The 13,853-nt window shown below is 44.6% G+C and overlaps 1 non-coding gene across 1 annotated transcript; it reads right to left on the bottom strand.

The window, feature by feature from the left end:
- Positions 1-1,930: 1,930 nt before the first annotated feature.
- On the bottom strand, positions 1,931-2,012 carry trnas-gcu (transfer RNA serine (anticodon GCU)). Its single transcript has one exon. It is a non-coding gene; the product is annotated as a tRNA-Ser (tRNA).
- Between the last annotated feature and the right edge of the window lie 11,841 nt (positions 2,013-13,853).

Genomic DNA, 13,853 nt, shown 5'->3' with positions numbered 1-13,853 from the left:
TTTTATCAACAAGAGAGCCAAGGGTTATGTGGGCAGGCAAGAAAGTGGGGTTGAGGTCATGATCAGGTCAGCCATGATCCTATTGAATGGCGGAGCAAGCTCGAGGGGCCTAATGGCCTACTCCTGCTATGAGTTCTTCCGATCTTCTGTTCTTATGATCTCATTGCAGCTTGGTCCAAACAGAGACGAAAGACTGGAATTCCAGAGGAGAGGTGAGAGTGATTGCCCTTGAGTGAGTGTGGCATCAAGGATCCCTCGCAAAATTGAAGTCAATGGGAATCAGGGGGAAAACCCTCCACTTGTTGAAGTCATATCTCGCACAAAACAAGATGTTGTGGTTAGTGGAGGCCAATCATCTCAGCCCAGGACATTGCCTCAGGAGTTTCTCAGGGTAGTGTCGGAGACCCAAACATCCCAGCTGTTTCATTGACGACTTTCTCTTCAACATAAGTCAGAAGTGGGAATGTTAGATGATGATTCACAACTCTTCAGATACTGAAGTAGTCTGTGCCTGCAAGCAGCAAGACCTGAGCAACATTCAGGCTTGAGCTGATAAGTGACAAGCAACCTTCTGACCACACAAGTGCCAAGCAGTGAACATCCCCAATGAGAGAGAAAAAAAATCTACCTTTTGATATTCAGAAGCATTATCATCGTTAAATCCCCCACCATCAACATCTTGACCAGAAACGTAACTGGACCAGTCACATCTATGCTGTGGCTATAAGCGCAGGTCAGAGATTACGAATTCTGCAGCAAGTATCTCACCTCCTGACACCCAAAATCCTGTCCACCATCTACAAGGCACAAGTCAGGAGTGTGATGGAATACATCCCACTCAACAACACTCAAGAAGCTCAACACCATCCAGGACAAAGCAGCGCACTTGATCGGCACCTCACCCGCCACCTTAAACATTCAATCCCTCCACAACCAGTAAACAGTGGCTGCAGTGTGTACCATCTCCATATGCACTGCAGCAACTCGCCAAGTACCCTTCAACAGCACCTTCCAAACTCGTGACCACTACCACCTCGAAGGACAAGGGCAGCAGATGCATGGGAACTCACTACCTGCAGGTTCCCCTCCAAGTCACTCACCATCCTGACTTGGAACGATATCGCCATTTCTTCACTGTTGTTGGGTCACAATCCTGGAACTCCCTCCCCAATAGCACTGTGGGTGTTCCTGCACCATATGGACTGCATCAGTTCAAGAAGGCAGCTCTCCACCACCTTCTCAACGGCAATACGAATGGGTAATAAATGCTCGCCTTATCAGCGATACTCACACCCAAGAATGAATAAAAACCAAATCACTCTCCACAGATTCCCCACAATCTGGGCTTGGACATATACTTCAGGAGCACAGAGCGTTATATCACTACACCATGAGTTCCAATCTTCAGATTCTGTTCACTTTTCACATTATTTTCTACCAGCTTTTATCAATTCAGTATTCGGGTCTCTGCTCCTCAACCGTTTCTAACATCTCACCTCTTACAAAAAAACACTCTGATCTATCGTAGGTAGTAGATGACCCCTCATTTTAAACTCCATCTGCCAAAGCATTGCTCACTCACTTAATCTATCAAGAAGATTTGAAAATAAATTTCTTGCCAAAGGATAATTTTCTGCATCTGCTCCCTCGCCATTTGCTTTTCCCATTTGTCTTTCACTTGGTGCAAATCCAGAGAAAGTAATGATGGAAGGAAGGAGGGGAGGAAAAATCCTGCTCCGTTTCGTGATCCCTATTTGATCTTCATTCCAGTGCAGTTTGGGTGAAGAATTCCAATTGTCTGTCTCAATTTTAATAAAGTATAACAAATTCTGGAATCACTGTCTGGACATTGACAAGAACAGGTTTCGAGGCTGACTTGACACAAAAGCTCACCCAACATAAATAATACACGAAACAGCTCATAAACTAGCGACAAGGATGGGATTCGAACCCACGTGTGCAAAGCACAATGGATTAGCAGTCCATCGCCTTAACCTCTCGGCCACCTTGTCAGTTGCAGACACATAGCTGTCACCTTCAGCACAGCTTCTGGCTTTGCAGCCAGCTGTGGAATGATGGAAATATATCTTCTGTAAGTAAATGAAGTTGGGAATGGAGCAGTGTGAAACATTTCCAGACCATGTCCAACACGTTTCTACTCAGTGTGAAAACCCACCACGGAAAGACTGGAACATACAATCATTTCATCACATCATGATTAACATCACTCAGACACCTGAACCATTCGGTCACTGATGAAGTCATGATGACCGAATTTCTCATGAAATGAAAACTGAACTAACTGACTGGAAGAATTGCTTTAACCCCACATGATCAGCCAGCCACAGCATCAGGCCGACTTGTCGGGTGGTGTAAACAGATATCACTGCTTCTGATCTTCACCAGAACAGAGAGTGAGATGTAACATTGATCATCAAACAGACTGTGAGAGAATACAACAGAATAAAACACATGGAGAGACACTGTGGAATAACAAATAGATTTGATTGGAATGTTGAAATTTTGATTGGAATGGATAAAACACCAGAAACAGCAGATTAAATTGGGATTCTCATCATTATATTGATCTGGGAGAGAAAAGAGAAACTGATGGAAAGAAGAGAAGAAGGAAGAAAAGAAAGGATGGAACTGTTCAATCTTTTCAGTTTTTTCACTCGCCCATCAAAGCTGATAAAAAAAAGTTGCAATTAACAGAGAATTTCACCAAAAAGGGAGATTAAATGTTGCTGAAACCTTGGATCGAAGGATGCCCCAAAAGATCACCTGTTTAACTGTCTCCTCACTGGGGGATTTCAATCAGTGAGCAATATTATTCTCTACTTTTTTTGTTAATTGGTCCCAGAACTGTCACTTGGAATTAATATCTGTGTTCCGACTCCTGAATAATAAAATTGTGAGTTTCTCGATATTTTCTGGACACAGTTCCTGCTGAAAGAACTAAGAACTCTTTTCTAATTTGCACAATACTCTATACACACTCATCAAGCCTGCTAAGCTAGCATCCTTGGTGCTGCTCTCTCTTCTCCCAAACTTCATCTCATGTGACTGTTCTATCATCACTCTGACAGTGGGAGGGGTTGATCCCACTATCTTCAGCATTAACCCTTTACATCCTTATACCACACTGTCTGTCCAAAAAAAATGGGTGGAGGGAACTTCCTTCATTTATCAAAACACCAACAGCAGCACAGTGGCGCAATGGTTAGCACCGCAGCCTCACAGCTCCAGCGACCAGGATTCAGTTCTGGGTACTGCCTCTGTGGAGTTTGCAAGTTCTCCCTATGTCTGTGTGGGTTTCCGCCGGGTGCTCTGGTTTCCTCCCACCTCCAAAAGACTTGCAGGTTGATAGGTAAATTGGCCATTGTAAATTGTCCCCAGTGTAGGTACGTGGTAGGAGAATGGTGGGGATGTGGTAGAGAATATGGGATTAATGTAGGATTAGTATAAATGGGTGGTTGCCTGTTGGCACAGACTCGGTGGGCCGAAGGGGCTATATCTCTAAATAAGAAAAGTAAAATAAAAGCTACCAGTCGTAAATCAACTCAAACCCATTTGAGAGATAGAGGGAGACTGTCAGAGAACTTCCTGCATCCAGTCCTGACCCTGTCACACTCAGCAGCTTCTCACCCAGACCCCACTCTCATCAACACTGAACATTGTTACCGAGACCCTTCAAATACTGTTTATAAAAGGGAGAAAAATTCAAACTTTATCACAGCTGGATTGAATAGAACAAAGTTTAATATCTTCTCGTCGTCACTCGGTAACCACATGAGACAGTCCTTAAATCAATAGCATAAATTATCAGCTGGAAGAATGTTTGTCATTGGGTTGAATCATTTCTGTGTGATGAATGTTCCAGCATCATAAACCAGGGGAACGTGTTGTCTGAGCTGTGTCTTCATCTCTTCTGGACAGTTCACCCTTCATTCTGCTCTGATTCACTTTCCCAAAGCGGATCTACAGATTCTCAAATCCGGAGACTGGGTTTTCTTATTTTGTTCCTTTTGATTTTTCTTGCTCCTGAATGATAATATATTCCAACCTCGGATCAACCTTGCCCTGTCTCCCAGTCTTGGTTAAAAGCGACAAATAACGGCAACAACATTCTGAAACAAACAACACGGTCACATTCTGCTTCAGTGAGATTAATGCTGAGGCCGTTTCTGTGTCGAATGCGATTGTGAACAAATTTCTCTCAAGGAAATTGTGAGTGATCAAGTATTTGCACTGAATTTCTGTGCAAGAAGGGACAGTTTCAACCAGCCATTCCCAAATCACTTCCTTCACAAAGACAAAGACTGTGCTGTCTTAACGTGTGAATCAACTTCACAAACAAATTTGAACTCGAAGTTCAGGAGAAGACAGAGATGTGAATGATTGACAGTGTAATCTTTAAATCATAATTTTCCGTTTCTTCGTTGAAGTGAGGCTCAACCCTAAGCCACTAGAGATCGCGGAAAGCTACAAACTTGGATCCAGAAATCAGAAAAGTAGTGAAACAGTTGGTGAGTACATTGTGACACTGAAGAATTTATCACCACATTGCAACATTGGCACATTCTTAGACCGTACATTATGAGACAGATTTGTGCTTATATTGGTGGATGAGGAAAGAGACCAAACACACAAAATCCCAATTTGAGCTAGTGTGTAAGATTGCTCTTTCCACGGAGATAGCATCAAAGAATGCTCGTGAATTTCATCCTATGCCAGTGACAGTAACACACTTCAGAGGAACTTAAACACACTGGTAAAATGGGCTTTCACACAACAGATAAAATTTTACACAGAGACTTGTGAAGTGATACAGTTTGGGAGGAAGAATGAGACAATGTACACCAATCTTTTTTGATCAAGGTTTGAAAAGGTTGCTGAGAGCAAACAGGACACTTGGCTTTATTAATAGAGGCATAGAGTAAAAGCAAATAAGTTATGCTAAACCTTTATAAAACACTGGGGCTGAATGACCTACTCCTGTACCTCCACGGAAAGCTTCCACTCCAGGCTCGGACACCCTCTTCAGGATCACTCTCCATACATCCCGCCACTCCACACACGGATATCTCCCTCAGGATCAGATCACAGCTCCACAGTCCTGCCACATCCAGTCGTGAATGGTGGTGGATAATTAAATAACTAACAAGATGAGGAGGCTCCAAAAACATTCAAATCCTCAATGATGGTGGTGCTGAGCACGTCAGTGCAAAAGATGAAGCTGAAGCATTTGCAACCATCTTCAGTCAGAAATATTAAGTGGATTTGATCTGTGCTAATTTCAGCTCCTCATGCTCGCTGGTGCCCTGGTTCTCTGGTGCTAATTTCAGAGCAAATCATGCAGCTTGACAATTGGAGCCAAAGAAAAAGACACAGGAGAGGTTGAAAGTGCCAAAACCTGGTATTGAACCAAGAACTGTTTAACTGTTCGTACAGCACGAACTCAACAAAGCTATTTCAACAGCACACTAAAGCCACCATTCTGTCACTGCTTTGGAAGACAATATATACATTAAAGTGTTTGTAAAAAGTTACAGAACACAACATGTGAGTAATATTCCCCATTGTTTTCTCAGTACTGAGGGATTGTGAAGTGGGACACAGCCAGAAGTCCCACTGTGCCACACTGACCCTGAGCTGTGAGTGAAATGAGATAAAGTTCAATCTTTAGCAGAGAGATTCTGGAGAGAGGTAAGAGTCCTGAATCAAGGAAAGACTTTCTGACACAATAAAAGCAAAATACTGCAGATGCTGGAAATCTGAAATAAAAACAAAAAGTGCTGGAAATACTCAATAGCTCTGGCAGCATCTGTGGTGAGAGAAACAGAGTTAACGTTTCTGGTCTGTGACCTTTCATCAGAACTGACACAGGTTAGAAAAGAATTAGGTTTTAAACAAGTGACGGGGAGGTGCATGTGGGAGAGAACAAAGGGGAAGGTGTTTGATAGTGCAGAGGGAAGGAGAGATTAAATAACAAAGCTGTCCTGGGACAAAGGCAAAGAGTGTGTTAATGCTTGTGGTTGCCTGACACCAGTCATGCTCTGATGTTATTGAACACAATGTTCAATTCACAAGGCTGCAGAGTGCCGAATCAAAAGGTCAGGTGCTGCTCCTCGAGCTTGGGTTGATTTTCACTGGAACACTGGAACAGGCCAAAGACAGAAATGTTGACATGAGAGCAGGGGAGAGTGTTGAAATGGCAAGCAACCCGAAGCTCAGGATCATGCTTTCGGCATGAGCAGAGGTGTTCCATCTAATCTGCGTTTGGTCTCCCCAGTTTAGAGGAGCCCGCATTGTGAGCGGTGAATACAGTATACATAATTGAAAGAAGTACAAGTAAATCGCTGCTTCACCTGAAAGGAGTGTTTGGGGCTTTAGATAATGAGCAGAGAGGAGGGAAAAGGGCAGGTATTATATCTCCTGCGATTGCATGGGAAGGTGCCTTGGGAAGGGGACGAGGTATTGGGGGTAATGGAGGAGTGGACCAGGGTGTCGCGGAGGGAACAATCCCTTCGGAATGCTGACAGGGGAGGGGAGGATGCGTTTGGTGGTGGCATCACGCTGGAGGTGGCGGAAATGGTGGAGGATGATCCTTTAGATGTGGAGGCAGGTGGGGTGGAAAGTGAGGACAAGGGGAACCCTGTCGCAGATCTGGGAGGGAGGGGAAGGGGGAAGGCAGAGGTTGAGAGTCCTGTCAACTACACTGGGAGGGGGCGGGATGGGAGTAGTTGAAATCTGGTGATGTTGTTGAATTTAATTTCAAACACTCCTTGAACTCTCTGCTGATGAAGACTGAAAAAGGGAAGAACAACCACACAACAAGGGTCTCAAATCCAAGACCCTGAGATTAAAAGTCCCATGCTCTACCAACTGAGTTAACAAGGCCTGATACAGTACTTCTACTCTGTCTGTTATTGGACGGATGCAGCTGTTGGCTCCACCCCAAGGGCGGGAATTTGTTCCACCAACTATGAAGCAGTTTCCTATCAATTCCCCAGATTATCAGTAAATCCACTTCCAGAAGCCCCAAAGTGTGATATATTCCTCTCACTCATCAATAATAAAACTGAAATCTTTTTACCTTCCAAATTCTGCCATCCATTTTGTCAGTATTTATTTCTCTCTCCTTTTTATTTAGTTCATGCATTTCTTCAGAATTTTTTTTTCAATTATATCTGACGGAAGAAATGAACAGATCTGGCAGCTCAAAACTGGACATCCATGAGGCACTGTGGGTCATCAGCAGCAGCAGAACTGTATTTAAACACAATATGTTACCTCATGGCCTGGCATATCCCTCACTCTACCATTACCATCAAGCCAAGGGAGCAATAGTGGTTCAATGAAGTGTGCAGGAGGGCATGTCAGGAGCAGCACCAAGCAGACCTAAAAATGAGTGAAGCGACAACACAGGATTACTTGCATGTCATATAGCGGAAGCAGCATGCAATAGACTGAGCTGAGTGATCTCACAACCAACAGATCAGATCAAAGCTCTGCAGTCCTGCCACATCCAGTCCTGAATGGTGGTGGATAATTAAACAATTAACAGGAGGACGAGGCTCCACAAATATCCCCATTCTTAATGATAAGGGAGACCATATATCAGTGCAAAATACAAGGTTGAATCATTTGCAACCATCTTCAGCCAGAAGTGCCAAGTAGATGATCAATCTCGGCCTCCTCCTGAGGTCCACAGCATCACAGGTGCCAATCTTCAGCTAAATCCACTTCACTCCACATGATATCAAGAAATGGCTGAAGGCTCTGGATACTGACAACATCCTGGCTGCAGTGCTGAAGACTTGTGCTCCAGAACTAGCCACACCGCCCGCCAAGCTACAACACTGGCATCTACCCAGCAATGTGGAAAATTGCCCAGGTATGTTCTGTATACAAAAGGCAGGACAAATCCAACCCGATCAATTCCTGCCCGATCAGCCTCCTCTTGATCATCAGTAAAGTGATGGAAGGTGTCGTTGACAGTGCTATCAAGCAGCACTTACACAGCCATAACCTACTCACCAATGCTCATTTTGGGTTCCGCCAGGGCCACTTAGTTCCTGACCTCATTATGGCCTTGGCCCAAATATGGACAGAAGAGCTGAATTCAGGAGGTGAGGTGAGGTGACAGTGAGCTCTTGCCAAGGGCATCAAGGAGCCCTTGCAAAATTGAAGTCAATTGCAATCAAGGAGAAAAATCTCCACTGGTTGGAGTCATACCTTGCGCAAAGGAATATGGTGCTGATTGTTGGTGACCAATCATCTCAGTACCAGACATCGCTCAGGAGTTCCTCAGGGTAGTGTCCTAGGCCCCAACCGTCTTCAGTTGCTTCATCAAAGAACAAAAAAAGAACAAAGAAAATTACAGCACAGGAACAGGCCCTTCGGCCCTCCAAGTCAGCGCCGATCCAGATCCTCTATCTAAACATGTCGCCTATTTTCTAAGGGTCTGTATCTCTTTTCTTCCTGCCCATTCATGTATCTGTCTAGAATCAATAAACTTCCTTCCATCATAAGGTCAGAAGTGGAAATGTCCACTGATGATTGCAAAATGTTCAGTTGCATTAGTAACTCCTCAGATACTGAAGCAGTCCGTGTCCACATGAAGAGAGACCTGGGCAAGATTGGGCTTGGACTGATAAGTGGCAAGTAACATGCACGCCACAAAAATGCCAGGCAATGACCATTTCCAACAAGAGTGAATCTAACCATCTCCCCTTGACAGTCAATGACATTACCATTGCTGAATCCTTCACAATCAACATCCGGGGGGTTACCAATGAGCAGAAACTGAATTGGATCAGTCATATAAATACCGTAGCTACAAGAGCAGGTCAGGGGCTGGGAATTCTGCTGCAAGTAACTCACCTCCTGTCCACCATCTACAAGTCACAAGTCAGGAGTGTGATGTAATACTCCCCACTTGCCTGGATGAGTGGAGCTCCAACAACACCAAAGAAACTCAACACCATCCAGGACAAAGCAGATCACTTGATCAGCACTCCATCCACTACTTTAAATATTCACTTCCTGCACCACCAGTGAACAGTGGCAGCAGTGTGTACCATCTACAAGATGCACTGCAGCAACTCACCAAGCCTCCTTCTGCAGCACCTTCCAAACCCCCAACCTCGACCACCTGGAAGGACATTGGATGAATGGAAACACCACCATCTGCAAGCTCCCCTCCAAGTTACACACTGTCCTGACTGGGAACTATATCACCATTCCTTCACTGTCACTGGATCAAAATCTTGGAACTCACTTCCTAACAGCACTGTGGGTTTACGTTCAACACATGGACTGCAGCAGCTCCAAAAAGGCAGCTCACCACCACCTTCTCAAGGGCAATTAAGGATGGACAATAAAGGCTGCGTTTGCTGACAACGCAACCACTAGGTGGCACAACTCGCTTTCTCCCCCTGCTTTGCACCGGCCGCTTCCACCCTCCATAGTCGCTCGCTCCAGACCTCGCTGCTCCCCCCCCTCTACTTCCCTGGCCGATTGTCTCCCGATCATGTCACCCCATTCTCCAGTCGTTCGCTCACTCTCCACCCCCCTCCCCTCCAGCCACGAGCTCTAGGCTGCGCTGCTTCCCTTCTCTCGGCCACTTGCTCCCACGTTTGTCCAGTCTCCACGCGCCGCCCGAAGAAGCAAGGTGGGCTGCAAAGTGTGACGTAGGAGTGAGTAGTGAGTGGCCTAGAGGAGGGAAGTGGCATGGCCTAGAGCTGGCGGCTGGAGCGGGGTTGGGGGGCAGAGAGCAAGAGGCCATAGAGCTGGATGACGCGAGTGGGTAACAATTGTCCAGGGGAGCATCGAGGTGTACAGCGAGCGTCTGAGGGGAGGAAGCGTCGAGGCCTGGAGCGAGTTGCCGACGGGGGAGAGCTCCAGCCTCAAAGTCTCCTATTCAGCCGCTTCCTCCAGCTGAGTGAGGGGCTGGAAACCTGATGACGCTTTAGCGCACATGTGAAAAGATGGACCAAGCGCGGATATGCGATGTAGTTGGCGCTGCGCAATGACATCATCCTCCACATGTGCCACTTAATCCTGGCAAGATGTAGCTGTGCCTATGCACAGCTTGGCACAGTCCGATGATGTCAGCGGGCCGCTCCGTTGACAGGAATCACATTGTGTCAGCAGTGCCCACATCCCATGAAAGAATAAAAAAGAGATTTACCACAATGGTAGCAGGGTGAGGGATTTCAGTTATGTGGAGAGATTGCAGAAGCTGGGGTTGTTCTCCTTGCAGCAGAGAAAATTCAGAAAAGATTTGACACATTTGTTCAAAGTCATGAAGTTCTTCAATAGTTTAAATCAGGAGAAACTGTTTCCAGTGGTAAAAGGGTCAGTAAGCAGAGGGCACAGATATCAGGTGATTAGCAGAAGAACCAGGGGTGACATGAAGAACCATGGTTTACACAGCAATGTGTTGTGATAAAGAAAGAAAAGACTTGCATTTATATAGCACCTTTCAAGACCACTGGACATATCAAAGCACTTTGTAGACAATGAAATACTTTTGAAGTGTAATCACTGTTGTAATGTCAGAAATGCAGCAGCTAATACCCACAAACAGCAATGTGATAATGACCAACTGATCTGATTGAGGGGCAAATATTGATCACAACACCAGGGAGAATTGCTCTTCACTTGTTTGAAATTGCAGCATGGGATCTTTTACATTCACCCAAACATGCAGACCAGGTCTTGGTTTAACATCACACCTGAAAGGCAGCACCTTCAACACCCTCAGTGCTGCACTGGAGTGTCAGCTGTGAAATCTGAACCCAGAAGCTTGTGATTTCGAGGTGAGTGTGACCAACTGAGCCACAGCTTTTACCTGAGTCTCAATCCTTCTACCAACAATTTCTATCGGGTCTGTCACGACCCCTCATGATTGTGAACACCTCTATCAAATCTCCTCTCTGAAGAGAACAACCCCATCTTCTCCAATCTATCCACATAACTGAAATCCTAACCACATATTGCAGAAATCGATTTTTCCTCAAGTTCCTTCTGGTTTTGTGAGTCACCTTAAATCTATAACCTTCGGTTATTGACCTTTCAGCAGTTAGAAACAGTTCCTCAGTATTTACTCTACCTCAAACCTTCAAGGAAGCTCTGCAAAGTAACTGAAAATCAAGTTGTCAGAAGTGGGATTTGAGCACATGCCTCCAGTGAAAGCTGCAACCTGAACAGAGAAGCTGAAACCGCTCAGTCACCTCAACTGTTCAGACCTTTTTGACCTCGTCCGCACTTCTGTACTTTGAAAGGTTCACTCAGTTCAGGAACTTGTTCAATGTTGCTGGAATGCTCAGTGATTGGGATATTAACTCCCCCGGGTTTTCCTGAGCTTGTTCTCGGTGTATGGGGATGTTTATCCTGGGCTGTGGAATCTTGCATCCCTGTAATGGACATTAACCCAATGATTGAATCTGTATTCACTGCTTTCCACTGGTGCTGGGTAATTGCAGAGTGTGGGGCCGGAATGTTGCTGCTTGTCCCGGCCACACTCACTCTGGGAAAGAGGGAATAATTGATGCATCTGTTTCTGTATCTGAAATGTGGCTTAGATCTGCTGTTATTAACCGAGACAGCGCTGCAGAAGGATACGTTAATAATCTCTCACTAATCAACTGCAAACACTCAGAATGTGTAACTTTGAGCAGCGCTTTCTGCACCGTCAGGGCTGGAAAGTTGAGGGAGGGAGAGACACTGTCAGTATCTGAGTGTATACAGCACTGTACAGAGAAAGAGCCAATATACCGGGGCTGAGACACAGTGCATCTTTTCACATTTAATCACAATAATATCCACAGTCAGGAACTGAAAATGATGAAAAACCGAATAGCAAGAGCAAAATTAAGAAATGTAAGTAATTATAGATGAGCTGATCAGCTTTCACTGTGTTACCTGGTAGTCTACTGTTTTATATTCAATGCTGTCTCCACTGTGGCCAGGGAATGATTTCTTCTCAAAGGCTGAACATTAACAAAACTGCTTGTAATTTAAAATCTTTTAAAAGTAATTCCATGGAGCGAATGGGGCAAAGTCAAATAACTGCACCAATTATAGGAGAGCTGGTTGGTGATGACGTGGATGTGTCTGCAGTGTGCAGGACCAGACTGTTTCTATAGATTCACAATGAATGTTCCACCCTTTATTTATAACAGTAAAACTGATAGTGGACAATGGCTATTCTGGTTGCAGCAACCTGAAGCTTTAACTCATTAACACCCTACTTTAGGGTAATTTAGAAAGCACAACATGCAGCTCTGTCAGTTAGTATGTTTGTTTGTTAACCCACAATTTGATGGTTCAAGCACATAAATGGATGAGGCTTTATTAACTTAAACTCTTCTACATCTGCTATATTACTCTTGCTGTTGATTTTTCAAAGATAAGGTTAATCAAGTCTTTCTTTGTGAAATCCATGCTGACTGTTTTATTATTTTTCATTTCCATCTGTATTTTCTACTTTGGAGGATTACAGGATATTATCATTTTTTTAATTCATTCATGGGAGGTGGGTGTCGCTGGCTGGGCCAGCATTTATTATCCATCCCTAATTGCCTTGAGAAGGTGGTGCTGAGCTGCCTTCTTGAACCACTGCAGTCCATGTGCTGCTGTTATGAGGAGAGTTCCAGGATTTTGACCCAGCAACAGTGAAGGAACGGTGATACAGTTACAATTCAGGATGGTGTGTGGCTTGGAGGGGAACTTGCAGGTTGTGGTGTTCCCATGCATCTGCTGCCCTTGTCCTTCTCGGTGATAAAGGTCGCGGGTTTGGAAGGTGCTGTCTCAGGAGCCTTGGCACATTGCTGCAGTGCATCTTGTGGATGGTACACACTGCTGTCACTGTGTGCCAGTGATGGAGGGCATGAATGTTGTAAATGGGGTGCCAATCAAGCGGGCTGCTTTGTCCTGTTGAGTTTCTTGAGTATTGTTGGAGCTGCACCCAGCCAGACAAGTGGAGAGTATTCCATCATACCCCTGACTAATGTCCAGGCTTTGGGTAGTCAGGAGGTGAGTTACTTGCCGCAGGATTCCTAGTCTCTGACCTGCTCTTGTAGCCATAATATTTATATGGCTACTGCAGTTCAGTTTCTGCTCAATGGTAACCCCCAAGTTGTTGAGAGTGGGGGATTCAGCGATGGTAATGCCATTGAATGTCAAAGGGAGATGGTTAGATTCTCTCTTGTTTGGGATGGTCATTGTCTGGCAGTTGTGTGGTGAGAATCTTATACATCTTTATTGTAGGGTACTCTATTGTACTGTTGAGTGACTACACTTTAAAAGTCCTTCCTTCATTGGCTGTAAAAGGGTTTGCAATGTCCTGTGGTCGTGAAATGCAAGTCTTGCTTTTTCCATTGTTATCAGTGTCATTGTGATCAAAAGATAGGATTCATGAGCACAAAGTTTAAATCAATTTTGATTAAAATAATGTAAAAGCATCTATATTTTTGCACTGTACTTAATAATCTCCATCTTCCTATCCTTACCAAGTACAATGTCTTTGACACTGAAATTGATTCCACAATCGCAGTCCCTCAGACAATTTCAGCTCAGTTCTGATGAAAGGTCACAGATCTGAAAAGTTAACTCTGTCTCTCTCTCCACAGATGCTGCTCGACCTGCTGAGTATTTCCAGCATTTTCTGTTTTTATTTCAGATTTCCAGTATCAGCAGTATTTTGCTTCTGTGTTACTTTGAAAGTTAAAACTGACCCACCTGTCTACAATTCACACTGGGGTCTCCCATGAAATGATTCTGTATAATGTTGATGTAATGAATACAGACTCCGAGCACAGAGCTTCCTGTGTGGGGATATG

This window comes from Heterodontus francisci, unplaced genomic scaffold (assembly GCF_036365525.1).
Source record: "Heterodontus francisci isolate sHetFra1 unplaced genomic scaffold, sHetFra1.hap1 HAP1_SCAFFOLD_86, whole genome shotgun sequence".
Taxonomy (NCBI): Eukaryota; Metazoa; Chordata; class Chondrichthyes; order Heterodontiformes; family Heterodontidae; genus Heterodontus; species Heterodontus francisci.
Note: the sequence above shows the minus strand (reverse complement) of the source record. Positions and strands in the feature narration are given on the sequence as shown.